The 14,063-nt window shown below is 51.3% G+C and overlaps 1 long non-coding RNA gene across 1 annotated transcript; it reads right to left on the bottom strand.

Annotated features, from left to right (window-relative positions):
- Nucleotides 1-8,858: 8,858 nt before the first annotated feature.
- LOC125619158 lies at nucleotides 8,859-9,874 on the bottom strand. Its single transcript, XR_007350669.1, has 2 exons — nucleotides 9,649-9,874; nucleotides 8,859-9,009 (listed from the first exon to the last, which is right to left on the bottom strand). It is a non-coding gene; the product is annotated as an uncharacterized LOC125619158 (long non-coding RNA).
- Between the last annotated feature and the right edge of the window lie 4,189 nt (nucleotides 9,875-14,063).

The raw sequence follows: 14,063 nt of genomic DNA, 5'->3' as shown, positions 1-14,063 counted from the left end.
ATTAAAACCAATAACTTCAAAAGTACTTATTCATTTAAAAAAAATAAATCTGTTAACTTTTTTAAAAAAGTCAAAAATGACCCTATTTTTAAAAACAAAACAAAGTGAGTGGAGAGTGGCCTCGTGTCCCATACTTGCAGACCTTTAGCGTCTGGCTTCGTGTGAGGCCGCTGTGTCCCCACGTCGGCTTCTGCATTGGTCTCTTGCATGGCCTCCCCAGATATGTAGTTGGGCAAGGACCTCGCAGACCCCGGGGTCCTTGGGCCACACTTTGGAGGGCATGGTGTAGCCGTTGGATTTAATTCTACATCCTTGAAAATATAGAGAACCCAGAAAAACTGGAGGAGGAAGAGACATCCCAAACGCCTGGACCAGGAGTCAAGGACGTCACCCGCAGAGCCCTCGGGGTACCTCTCTCCCTCAGGGAGGGGCGCTGCCTTGCGGTGGTGAGGCTCAGGTGTGCTCCACTGGGAGACTTACTTTTGAGGTGAGCTTGGGAAGAAGGTGCATGTCAGATAGCCAAGGAGGGGCAGCAGGCGCCTCTGTGACTGGACGCTCGGGGCACCCCTCCTTCGTGGGCAAACCCTCTGTCGCTGAGTCTTGGCCTCGCCCAGAGCTACAGGAGCTAGAGGGCCTCTCTTCTCACATTCTGGAGGCTACAGAAGGAGCACACAGCCGAGGCTCACCCCTCCTCTTTGCAGGTGATGGAGGACTTCCTCATGGCAGCCGGGACAGCCTCTTTGAGGAGTGCTCCCTAGGTGTGACCTTGGCCGGGTTTCCCGCAGCAGGACTTCCCAGGATCCCCTTGTGCTGGCTGAACTTGACCCCAGACTTCCTGCTGGTCGGAATATTGTATCCCCACAGATTCTTTCTAAGGCAGAGCCTTGGAGAGGGCTGAGGGTGGCCCCGGCTCAGGCCCGACTCCACCCTGCTGCTTCCCGGTATCCCAACCAGCACCCACCACCCAGTACCCCACCCAGCACTCACCAACCGGCTGGTCGCCCTGACGCAGCCTCCATCTCCCACAGTACCCAGTGTAACCCTGTGGAGAAGCCTGGGACTACAGCACTTCCAAACAACTGTCCCCCACGGAGCAGCCAGGTCTCACCAGTCTGCTGAGGGTCTGAACGCAGGGTCCTCCCCCCACACCTCAGGTCCCCAACATTCCTTCAAATGCAGCAACTTATACATTACTTTAAATTCACACTCTATTTGTGAAACAGAAGGCAAGGAAGTAATTCATGACTTACCACATATTCTGTGATTCCTTTAGAACCACCTTGTCACGTTTTCAATTCCTGGGCCAACAGCCCCCAGTGCAGATCACAGTCTTGTTCCTTGGGCCGTCCTGCCTCACTCCAAAGAGGTCACAGGCTTGACCATGGGCTTTGGCCTCCAAACAGCACAGGTTGAGATGTGTCACATACATCAGCAGGACATAACACTCTGCACTGCAGAGAACTAGAATATTCGTGAGCTATATTTGTGCTTAAATGGTTTAGCTTGACCTCCTTTTTCTGCCATGAGAAAGAGGATCATGGCTCAGGGGATATCATACCTCCAGCCAGGTACCCAGAATATGGGCGCATAATGAGGAGCACAGATTTCCCACCGTTCATAGCCAGACAGTAACTGTATTGGTTTCCTACGGCTGCTATTAAAAATAATATTGATAATAATAATACCACATACTGTGTGCTTTAAAGAACAGAAATTTATTCCTCTCAGTTCTGAAAGTCAGAAGTCCAATCAAGGCGTCAGCAGGACTGTCCCATGTCCTTCCTCCAGCATCTGGACATTCAGGGTGATCCCTGATGTTCCTTGCTTTGCAGGAGCATCGCTGACTCCCCCTTCATCTTCACCCGCTGCTCTCCTTGGACATCTGTCTGTCTCCAAATTCCCTCTTTTTGCAAGGACATTGGTCGTACTAAATTAGGGCCCACCCAGTGTCCAAATTCCAACCTGATTTCCTCTGTAAAGTCCCTATGGCTCAATAAGGACCTGTTCTCACATTTGGAGTACCGGACTTCAACCTCTGAATGTGGGGAGGCCATTCAGCCCCTTATGGAGACCACTGCCCCTTGGGCTGGGATTGTGGCTCAGTGGCAGAGCACTCGCCTAGCACGGGCAGGACGCAGGTTCGGTCCTCAGCACCACATAAAAAAAAGAAAATAAAGGCATTGTGTTGTACCCATCTACACCTAAAAAAAAATAAATATTAAAAAAATTATCATAGAGACCACTGCCTTGTGTTCTCAGCTGAAAACCCGTCCCGCAGCCTCTCTCCCAGCTGTATTTTCGGGGCCAGCCCCGCGCCTGGCTTCCCTTCCTGGTAACAGCCTGGAGCCTCTCTAATGCACTGAGGGCAAACAGGTGCCCCTGGGTGCAGTCCTGACCCCCACCTCTCCACCGGCCCAGAGCCTGGCTTCTGGCTCCTGCCAAGAGGCCGACCCGGCAGCCTTGCTCAGCAGACCACCAGCCATTAAGTTTCTGTGCCTGTTTTCTCACCTGGTCTGTGGTCTCCCCCAAAACAGGATTAAGTCACAGAAACTGAGTCCAAATGACTCTCAACCCCCAGACTCTCAAATCAGACCCCCTCGATGACTGGCATTTGCCTGACTTGGACCTTAGAGCAAGTCTGCAGGTTTGAGTACCTAGAGGCACCCACATGCTGCCCCAGACAGGCTCTGCCCTCCAGGAGCTCTGTGTCCTGGGAAGAGACAGTAAACACAATGACACTTCACACAGGGAAGGGACAGAAGGCCCAGGGTCGGGTGCTCAAGTCGGGAAACAGACGGGGCCTTCCAGAGGGGCGGGGTCCCGAGGAGCGAGGAGTCTCCTTGTCAGTGGAGGAGTGGAGAAGAGTGCGAGCCAAGACCCACGGGGATTTTGTGGAAATGGCTTCGTGTGACTGGGGAAAGTGCCATGGAGGAGAAATGAAACAGGGGTGGGGACAGGGTGGTGGCAGATGATGCAGGACCTGGCTTCGGGTGGATTCCTCGACTGGCAGCATAGGGACAGTCGACAGGAACAAGGAGGTGGGTGTAGTGCAGGGAGCGGGCTGGGGAGGCCAGGCTGAATCAGTGACCATGGGATGGCCAAAGATGGCCCAGTTTGAGGGACCTTGAGGGGCACAGAAAGCTTTTCTGCCCCTGTTGGTTCTTCCTTCTGTTTGTTCTCAAAACCACTCCTCCTGCTGACCCTGGCGCACATCTCAGGTAATGAGCAACTTGGTCAGACAGAGGAGACCCCAGGGTCAAGGTTTGGATCAGGAATGTCCTTGTGGAAGGCTTGGGTCCCATGGCCCCAGGGTCCAGAGGCGGGGCTTTGGGGAAGTAGTTGGATCTCATCAGTAGTCGTCTGATCCACCCGATGGGTCACTGATCGGAGTGGACAACTGGTGGAGGATATAGGTCATGGGGGCCAGGCCTGTGGGACTCCATCTTGTCCCTGGCCTGCCTCTCCTTCCCAGTCTTCATGAGCTCCTGCCTCGAAGCCAGTGAATCATTGACTCAAACCTCTGAAACCGTGACCCAAACAAATCTTCCCCCCTCCAAGTTGTGTGTGTCAGGCATTTTGGTTACAGCAACAGAAAGGCGGCCCACCCTGTGTGGTCAGAGGCCTGGCGTGTGATCAAAGTCTGGAGAAAGGAGCCCCCTTAATGATTCGGGAAGGGCAGGCAGTGGGTTTGGGGTCCATCCCAAACCAGTACTGTATAGTCCTCCCGAGGGCTGGGCACTAGGGATGGAGCAGTGATTAAGAGATAAGCCTGTCCTTGAGGCCCGATGGCTCAGTGGGCCAGAGACACAAAGAAACGGGCAGTTGTGGTGAAATTAAAAATGTTAAGTGCTCTGGGAATCCAGTGGTGGGGATGGAGGCAGGTAGGATGATTCCCGCTGCCTAGATACACTGAACTCACCGGAAACACGTGGAACTATAGGGGGACAGGCATCCTCTCCCCAGATCTGGAAGGTGGGGGAAAGACGGTTCAAGTATTTACCCAACATGAGCAGCCCCAGACTGGGAAGAGGGCAGACCCGCTCCAACATTGGAGGGAACCGGCCCCAGCTACGTTTTTATTGGTTTTATGAAACAATAGACAACAAAACAGCATTTATGAGAAAATATATGCTGAAAATATAAAGAACAACAACACAGCAAGCACCTGTGGAGTCGGCCTGGGTGGCCGCAGGGAGCTTGCAGTCAGGACAGTAGTGGGGCCTGAGAAGCCTTCGTTGCCCCTCGGCTAGTTTCCTTTCCTTTCCCTTCAGACAGGGCCAGCGACTTGAATTCTGTGCGTTTAGTTCCTTGCTGCGTTTACTAGTCTAACCACAGTGTCTGTCCCTGACACTCTTCGTACTCTACCCTTGGTGCGACACCTCCGAGATCTTCAGGGGTAGTGGACTTCTTCCCACTGTTGTGGCCGCTGGCTCTTGTCGATGATACCTCGCTTCCCTTTTATTTCCTGATTTTTGACAGTGAACTCAGGTTCCTTCGAAGGTTATTTATGGGGCTGGGCACAGTCGTGCACGCCTGTCATCCCAGGGACCGGAGGTTGAGGCAGGAGGATCTCAAGTTCGAGACTAGCCACCTCAACTTAGCAAGACCCTGTCTCAATATTTAAAAATTTTATTTTTTAAATTGGGGATGTAGCTCAGTGATAAAGGTTCAATCCCTAGTACCAAGAAGAAGGAGAAGGAGAAAAAGAATATCTGTGGGAATTCTTTGAGTCCTAAAATGTGAAGTCCTCCCAAGATACTTTGTTTCTGCCAAGTTTCTGGAGACCCAACTAAGGGACCTCTTTAAACCCCTGCAGCTTGGAGTTTTTCAGGTGGATCACGTAGTGCGTACTGGAGAGGCAGCACCAGGTTAGAGGCTGGGCCTTCTCTCCCCTGGGGTTTATCTAATCTCAACACCCCGGGGTTTCTGAGCCATGAGGAGGACAGATCTTACCATCCCTTATTACAGAGGATAAAACAAAGGCTGAGCAGGTACCAGTCCCCGGCAGCACAGTGCAGGCTCACAACAAGTGCTAGGGAGTTATCTTTGGTGCTTGTCGCAAACTTGTCTGAGAAGCATGACTGTAAAACGGAATTTGAAAATCTCAGGTGACCTTGGGTTCCTGGTTCCAGCCCAGCCGTGCGCACAGGGGAGTCTCAGGTCGCGGCCATTCCAGACTTGCTCCAGTCGTGGTGTCCACCCTCTCTCCCAGGCAGTCAGTGATCTTTGACAAATCAGATCACGTTACTCCTGCTCCCGCCCTTGGGGGGTTCTCACTCACTGTATCTGGAACCACCATGGGAAGTCGCGTACTGACTGCGCTCCAGAGCCCTGCCTGCCTTCCCTCCCAGGCCCGAGAAGGAACCTGGGGCCTTTGCATTCATTCTCCCTTTGGCACCCCCCAGGAACCTGGCTCCTTCCCTCACTCCTGCCTAAGCCGGTCAGTCCCCAGTGGCTGTCCCTAGGAAACATGTGTCACTGTCCCTTACTTAGGTACTCTCTCCTGCTGGAATGTCAGCCAGGAGGGTGGGGACCTGGATGCTGTATTCACATCTGTGACCTAGGAATCAGGACCGGCCAGGTATGCCCAGCTCAGCTGAGTCCTCCCTGGGGCAGGCACTATTCTAGTCTGACATGAACTGCGTGAACCCCTCCTGGGCTCAGAAACAACCAAAGAGGAAAGTGCCACCATCCCCACTCCACGTGACAGGGGAGGCAAGTGATGAGGAGAAGCGGAGCCCGGGAGTGAACAGACAGGGTCTCTGCCTCCTGGAGCGCACTTTCTTGGCACAATCGCCAAGACTCGGAACCTCACCTCGTCTGGGCCTCTTTTTTTTTTTGTACCAGGGGTTGAACCCAGGGGCACTTTACCAGTAAGCCATATTCCCAGTTCTTTTTCTTTTTTTATTTTGAGACAGGGTCTCACTTAGCTACTGAGAGTCTCACATAAGTTGCTGAGGCTAGACTCGAACTTGCAATCCCTCTGCCTTAGCCTCCCGAGTTGCTGGGATTACAGGCGCGGGCCACTCACTGCGCCCGCCTTGGTCTGTGCTTTCAATCACCACCACATAAATACTCTCTTTAATAAATATTCACTGAACATAGGGATGGCTCAGTCAATGTCCCCCAACTGCTTCAGCAGATGCTCCTCAGTCACCACGGACTCAACACGCACAGAACTAAACTCTGGTCCTTCCTGCAAAGACTTCTCATTTTCCATTCTCAACTCCTTCCTCTTCCTCTGAGCAGAGCCCATGGGTTCTACCCCTGACTCTCCTCCCCACCTCTGCGGAGTCCAGGGTGCCTCAGGCCCACCCCTGCCCTCCATCCCTCGCCAGAAACATTCTCCCAGGACGCCCAGGTGCTTTCTCCTCCTTCAGATAAACCCCAGACCTTGGTCTGTCCCTCAAGGCTCCAGCCGTCTGCCCCCCACGTCTGCCTCCTGATCCACCTCTCCCTAACCCTAACCTTCCTGCTCACCCGTCCGTGCCTGTGCTCCACCCGTGGCTGCTGTGTTTCCGTCTCTGCTCGGCTGGCCTCAGGGCTCAGCAGGGGGAGCTCTGTAGGGGCGTCTTCCCGCTCGCCCACCCTCAATGCCGCCTCCCTCCGCAGAAGCCAGCTCCTGCAGCTCGCCCACCGCGGGCTCCCTCTACCCATCAGCCTCTCCATTAGTAATCTTCTGCTCAGTGCTGACCAGCTTTCTTGCAAGCAACCACACCCTGTGAGAGCAGAGGTTTTGTCTGTCCTGTTGACTGTGGGTGAATGCACAGTTTACATTAATTATTCATATGGATTTTGATCTATAAACTCAATTTCTCTATCGAAAAGAGAATGGTGGGGATATATCTCATCAGTAGAGCACTTGCCTACCAGGCTCAGTGCCCTAGGTTCAATACCCAATGTTGAGAAAAAAGAAAGTCTTTGGAAAGCAGTTCCCCAAAGACTTAGACCTTCCCCTGTAGGCGGGGCATGTGCTTGGGTGAGGGCGAAAGCTGCACTTCCCTCTGCTGCCACAAGGGGGTGGGCAGTGCCTTTCTTTAAAGGCCGAAGAAGGGGTATCTGTCCCAAAGAGAATCACCTCCCCACAAATTTGACAGGCAGTGGGGTGGGCGGTTCTTCCAGGAACTGGACCCGATTGAGGCTATCACTGACGCACTAGGTCCCCCCAAGGAAGTCTGGGACCCATCTAGACTGTGGCCCTCTTGGGGGTGGGGACGGGATCTTCCTGGGGTGCACTTCCAGGAGGTGACACTAAAGTGCTATTTGTTTGTTTTCTCTTCTTTCCTTCTTTTTTCTTTTTTCAGTACCAGGGATTGAACCCAAGGGCACTGGACCACTGAGCCACATCCTCAGCCTTTTTTTTATTTTTTTATTTTGAGGCGGGTCTCACTAGGTTGCTTACAGCCTCGCTGGGGCACATGAGCTCTCAACTTTTGCAGCCTTTCTCCTGCCAAAGGACAGAAGCCTGGGTTCTGCCACTTAACTGCTGTGAGTTTAATTTTTTGCCCCCAAAAAGGAAAGAGTGGAGTTCTAGCTCCCAGCCCTCAGAATGCAGCCTTATTTGGAGATGGGCTTTTTTATGGAGGTAGTCAGGCTAAGATGAAGTCACTGGGGCAGGCCTTCATCCAACACGACGTGTCCTTGTGGAAAGAGGAAAGGGGAGACAGACAGGGTGTCTTCTCATCCTGCAAAGATTCCAGATATGTTGCCGCGAGGAGACAGGCCTGGGACAGACCTTTCCCCCACACCCCCGGAAGGAACATGGCCCTGTCAACACCTTGACCTTGCCCTTCTGGCCTCCAGAACCATGAGAGAAACTGCTGTTATTTAACCCACTCCGTTGATAGCATTTTTTGATGGCAGCGCTGGGAAACTAGTACTCGGACTGTGAGAGCTTCGGGCCTCTACACCCACCTCTGTAGACTAGGGACGATAACACACCCTTCCTCAGAGAGAGGCAATGAAATGATGGCTGTAAGTGCCAAGCACGGACCCAGCTCCATGGGCAACTGGGATGGATGGGACTTAAACAGCGGGTCACTACCCAGACCGACCCCTACTCTGTCCACACACAGGAACAACCTCAGGGAACTGGGGGGGGGTGGGCGGGCGTCAACTGAGCCTCAGGCTCCTTCCTTTCTCCTTGAGGGATTCCAGGAGAAACCGGGCACAGTGGTGCACGCCTGTCGTCCTAGCTACTTAGGAGGCTGAGGCAGGAGGATCACTTGAGACCAGGTGGGCAACATAGCAAGACCCGGTCTAAAAAAATAAATAAATGAATAAAATAAGCCAGGCAAGGTGGCACTCCTGTAATCCCAGACACTCGGGAGACTGAGGTGGTAGGATCACAAGTTCCAGGACAACCTCAGCAACTTAGAGTGACCCTGCCTCAAAATAAAAAATAAAAAGTTGCTGGAGATATAGCTCCATAATAAGAGTGCCCCTGGGTTTAGTCTCCAGTACCAAAAAATAAGTGGTACAAAAACAGACCATGCTGGGTGTAGTGGTGCATGCCTGTTATCCCAGATTCTTGGGAGGCAAAGGCAGGAGGATCACGAGTTTGAAGCCAGCCTCAGCAATTTAGCAAGGCCCTAAGCAACTTAATGAGACCTTGTTTCAAAATAAAAAAAAAATAAAAAGGGCTGGGGAGGTGGCTCAGTGATTCAGCAACCTGGGTTCAATAAAATAAAGCTTTAATGTTGAAGCATCACCCAGGTTTTTGTGTAGCACAGGATTCTATTAAGAAGCAGATGACACTGTATGGGGTTTGCCTCCCACAACTGGCAGGGCTCAGCAGAACAACGGGCAACACCACCATTTTTGCAGATTGCCGTTGATTAAAGCACCAAACAACAGAATCCATTGCAGTGGGTTTAATATAAGGCCAGAGCATCTAAAGTCACAAAGACAGCAAATATGTCCCACATCACAGGGGTTGGAAGATCTCTTTCTGGAAGATGCCCGGGCCACCACCGCTCGCCATGGCTGACGCTCAGAGCTGGATGCCATCTGGGGAAGAGGTGACCATAAGGTTAGGGCTGGGGCCTGCAGGCAAACCCCTGGCCCTGTAGTGTCCTGTCAGGGGACATGCTCACTCACTCATCCACTGCACAAATACACAGGGACCGTCTCCTCTGTGCCTGGGACTGTGCTGGGAACCGGGGGATCAAGAACACAGAGGCACACGGTTCTCATCGGGGGCTTAGAACCTACTGCACACGGCAGCATCGGAACAGTGAGCCCCTGGGGAGAGGAAAGGGGTTCTGCGCCAAGGATCCTGAACAGATCCTTGCACCTGACAGGTCGAGGCCACCCCAGAAATGAGCCATGCAGGTGCTCGCCCATCAGGGGACCCACAAGAAGGGAGCAATCCTCCAAGCCGGGGTAGGGAAGGCGCAGAGCCACTGAGCAGGGACAGGGGAGCAGGTGAGGTGGTGGGGATTCTGTCGAGGCACTTCTGGCAGTGACCTTCTGCCCAGCTGACCAAGGAGGACGTGCCAGTCTGTGGTTCACAGGCAGGTCGCCACTTCCTCCTCCAAGGGCAGGAGAGCCCCGGAGGCTGAGAGTCGCTGAGCAGGTGTGGGGCGTGTGGGGTCCCCCACCCACCTCCTTCCCCAGACCCCCCCTTCGGCCCATCGCGACCCTCACCAGCGCTGTGGCCATGTCCCCCACAGACCCGCATGCACTCCTCCTCCTTCAGGAAGGAGTTCTTCTTCCTCCTGCAGCCACCGTACACAAAGGTCTCGCAGTGTCCCGAGTTGGCATTGTAGAAGAACATCCTCATCGAGGCCCTGCAGGGGCCCGTGTAGGGAGGCTCCAGGCAGAAGGCCGGCGGCGCATCTGCAGGAACAGAGAAGGCCCTCAGTCAGCTAGGAAGGATGGTCACACAGCAACAGGCACACAGCAAGTGACGGAAACCTGGCAAGTCCAGCAACAGGGATGGGGGAAGGGTAGAAATGCGATAACCTGCTTCCTGGGACATTATTATTGATCCTGTTGGGTATGGCAATGAGATGGTGATAATGTAAAATAAACCATACGTCCTCAGGGAAGCATTTGCTGATTAATTTGAATGATGCCTGAGCTGGGCGCAGTGGCGCATGCCTGTAAATCCAGCAGCCTGGGAAGCCGAGGCAGGAGGATTGAGTCAAAGCCAGCCTCAGCAACTTAGCAAGACCCTAAACAACTCAGTGAGACCCTGTCTCTAAATAAAAAAAAAAAAAAAAAAAAAAACATATTTTTAAAAAGGGCTGGGGATGTGGCTCAGTGGTTAAGCATCCCTGGGTTCAATCCCTGATACCTGCCCCCACAAAAAACCCTGAGATTTTATTTTTAAAAACTCCAGAAAATATAGGAAAAAAAAGGAGACTATATATATAAACAGTATTCTTTGTATGTCAATTATTTGAGCTGAATAATGGGTTCATAAAGGTTTATCATACTATTCTCTTTACTTTTGCTCATGTTTGCTTCATTTGAAAAGTTTTAGCCAGGCGCAGTGATGCACACCTATAATCCCATCAGCTCCAGAAGCTGAGGCAGGAGGACTGCAAGTTCAAAGCCAGCCTCAGCAAAAGTGAGGCTCTAAGCAATTCAGCGAGACCCTGTCTCTAAATAAAATACAAAATAGGGCTGGGGATGTAACTCAGTGGTTAAGCACCCCTGGGTTCAGTTCCTGGTACCAAAAACTAAAATCAAAAGGGCTGGGGATGTGGCTCAGTAGTACAGCACTCTTGGAATCAATCCCCAGTTTAAAAAAAAAAAATTCTTTATATCTTACTCTCTTCCACTATTATAATGAGTATATATTTTTTTATAATTCAAAAAGTAAATATTACAAAATATATTACAAGCTTTGTAAACTAATAAATAAATAATATTCTGGAAGACTATTTGACGGTGGAAAATGGTTGCAGTGTACTTTGGACTAAGAAAAACACTGTATCTGGTGACATCCTGTGTTGGTGAGGAGTAGAGCCCACGCTGAGTGTGGCAGTCAACCCTTTTAGCAGCAAACTTCACTTTTAAATGAGCTTTGACCACAAGAAAGTTGTCTGGTAGGTCCCTGGATGTGGGCTCCAGAGCCCCTTCCTCAGCATTCTCACTAGCCCCCGCCCCCATTTGTCCCTCCCCTTCCCTTCTGGGTACACCGTAGGGCTTGGAAGCAACATGGGAACCCCCAGACTACATGTTCTCTAAGGTGCCACTCAATGGCTGCGTGACCCCAGGTAATAAGTTAACCGTCTTGAGCCAGCGGTCCCGGACACCAGTTGAGTTCCTGGGGCTGATCATACTATCCACCAACCGGCTAGACAACCTGGGGCCCCACAACCCATCTCAGTTTTGACAATTCTCTAGAACAGTTCACAGAACTCAGGAAGGCCCTTTGTTTACTGTCACAGTTTATTATAAAAGACACAACTCGGGGACAGCCCAAATGAAGAGATCTGTGGGGGGTGAGGCCTTCCATGCCCTGCCAGGGCGCACCTCCCGCGTAGCGCATGGATGTGTTCACCAAACTGGAAGCTCCCCAAATCCATCCTTTAGGGGTTTATTCATCATTACTGCAGCATGATGGATTTGATCATCAGCCCTTGGTGACTGCACTCAATCTGGGAGCCCCCTCGCCTCCCTGGAAATCAGGGGTAGGGCCGAAACTTCAGGCTCTCTGATCACCAAGTTGGTCTGGAACTCCGCGGGGGAGGAGGGCCTCCCTTCAGTCACACAGTGGCATACAGGACAGTAAATGCCAAGAGTTCCAGGGGCACATGCCAGGAACTGGGAACTGAAACTAAATATTTACTCTTCTATACCACAGGGAGTTTCAGGGAAGGGGCCGAGGCCAGGGAGGGTAAAGACCAGGAACAGACAATTTCTCAGAGAGGGGTCCAGGATCTGATAAGCATTTAAACTGGGGATTGAACCTAGGGGTGCTTTACCACTGAGCTATATCCACAGCCCTTTCTTTTTGAATCAGGGTCTCTGTATGTTGCTGAGGGTCTTACTAAATTGTTGAGACTGGACTTGATCTTGCAATTCTCCTGCCTCAGCTCCTCAGTCGCTGAGATTACAGGCGTGTGCCACCGTGCCCAGCAGCCCTGGTAAACTTTTTAGAGTCATGATGCTAAAGCCCTGGAGTTAAAGCCCATTAGTCCTACATTTTCAGTTCTACAAACGTTTGAACACAAATGCATCAACATAGGACGGAACCCCACACAGTGGTGCACACCTGGAATCCCACCGACTGTGGAGCTGAGGTGAGAGGTTCGAGACCAGCCTCAGCACTTTAGTGAGACTCTGTCTCAAAATTTAAAAAGTAAAAAAGGGCCGAGGAAGTAGCTCAGTGGTAAAGCACCCCTGGGTTCAATACCTGGTATTGAGTGGGGGGGAATTTATATTTTTTTTCTTTAGTATTTTTTTAATTGTAGTTGACATAATACCCTTATTTTATTTATTTATTTTTATGTGGTGCTGAGGATGGAACCCAGGGCTTTGCACATGCAAGGCGAGTACTCTACCGCTGAGCCACAACCCCAGCCCTATATATGGATTTTTTTATCTTTTTTTGTGTGTGTGTGGTGGGGGGTATGAGAGATTGAATCCAGGGGTGCTTAACCACTGAACTATATCCCTGGCCCTTGTTACTTTTTTATTTTGAGACAGGGTCTCAGTAAAGTGCTAAGGCTGGCTTTGAACCTATGATCCTCCTGTTTTAGCCTCCAGAGCAACTGGGATTCCAGGCTTGGACCACCCACCCCTAGCTACATTACTGTATGTTATCCCAGTGAATACAAAGAACCAGGCGCTGTTACACACTCATAATCCCAGCAACTCAAGAGGCTGAGGCAGGAGGATCGAAAGTTTCAGGCCAGCCTCAGCANAAGAAAGAAAGAAAGAAAGAAAGAAAGAAAGAAAGAAAGAAAGAAAGAAAGAAAGAAAGAAAGAAAGAAAGAAAGAAAGAAAAGAAAAGAAAAGAAAGAATCAGCTGCTGGGCAGTACTTTGAGGAGCAAGAGACCAGAGGTGGGCAAAGGAGTGGACAGAGAGAAGGTGGCTTTCCAGGCAGCAACTCTGAAGGCTGAGGTGGGAGGATTGCAAGTTTCAGGCCAGCCTCAGCAATTTAGTGAGGCCCGAAGCAACTTAGTGAGACCCCCATCTCAAAATAAAAAATAAAAAGGGCTGGGGATGTAGCTCAATGGTAACGTGTCCCTGGTTCAATCCCCAGTACACATCATCCCCCTCAAAAAGAGAGAAGGTGCCTTTCCCACATTTTGGGAAACCTGCAGGACCCTGGAGGAACCTGGGGAAGGTGGAAGAGGAGGCAAGATCAGGAAGAGATGGGTCACAAAGGAACCCCAGAATCTCTCTCTCCCACTGAAACGCCCCTCTGCCTGAACCTTTACCCTGCTTCTTTGAAACCTCAGTGCAAGTCACTCGACTTCTTTTGCAACAATGAAGGAGGTAGCCCCTACCTCCTCAGGGAATTAAGCAACTGTGTAGATTTCACTGTACCTGGATTGCACACCTGTGCTGCACCCAAGTTAAATGGTCATTACAATGTTACTCCCACCCAGCTACCTTCAAGATCCTTCGGGTCTCCATCTGAATCACCCAGACCCACTGATTAATCCCCAACACTCTTGGAAGAGAAATGCCTTAATTCCTAGCTTATGCTAGAAAAAAAGTATCATGCAGGGGCCTGCCCGGGTTGAAGAGCATTATGTTTCATTCACAGTAAAGTGGACCTGGGTTTGGCAAATGACTGTCTGGGGGCCTCCATTCCCTCGTACGTAAAACGAGGTTGCTTTCAAAATCAACACCTATTTCTTAGGAAAGTTATGACGAGTATTTGAGACTAAGGAATGGAGAATGCTCTGGGTAGTCCAAGCTCCGTAATTCGCATTTCACCATGATTTACACCAGTTCCCAGCAGGAAAGCCTGGGCCTGACTCAGGTCTGATAGAGGGATCCCCCTTTTCTCTCCAGGGTAGATGTACGCCCAGGAAGAGGCGGGGGGTAGTTGGAAGCCAGACCCCACAACGGCCCCCAGAGCTGAGACGCACCA

This window comes from Marmota marmota, unplaced genomic scaffold, assembly GCF_001458135.2.
Source record: "Marmota marmota marmota unplaced genomic scaffold, marMar, whole genome shotgun sequence".
In the NCBI taxonomy this organism is placed as follows: Eukaryota; Metazoa; Chordata; class Mammalia; order Rodentia; family Sciuridae; genus Marmota; species Marmota marmota.
This window is presented reverse-complemented; position numbering and strand designations above follow the sequence as displayed.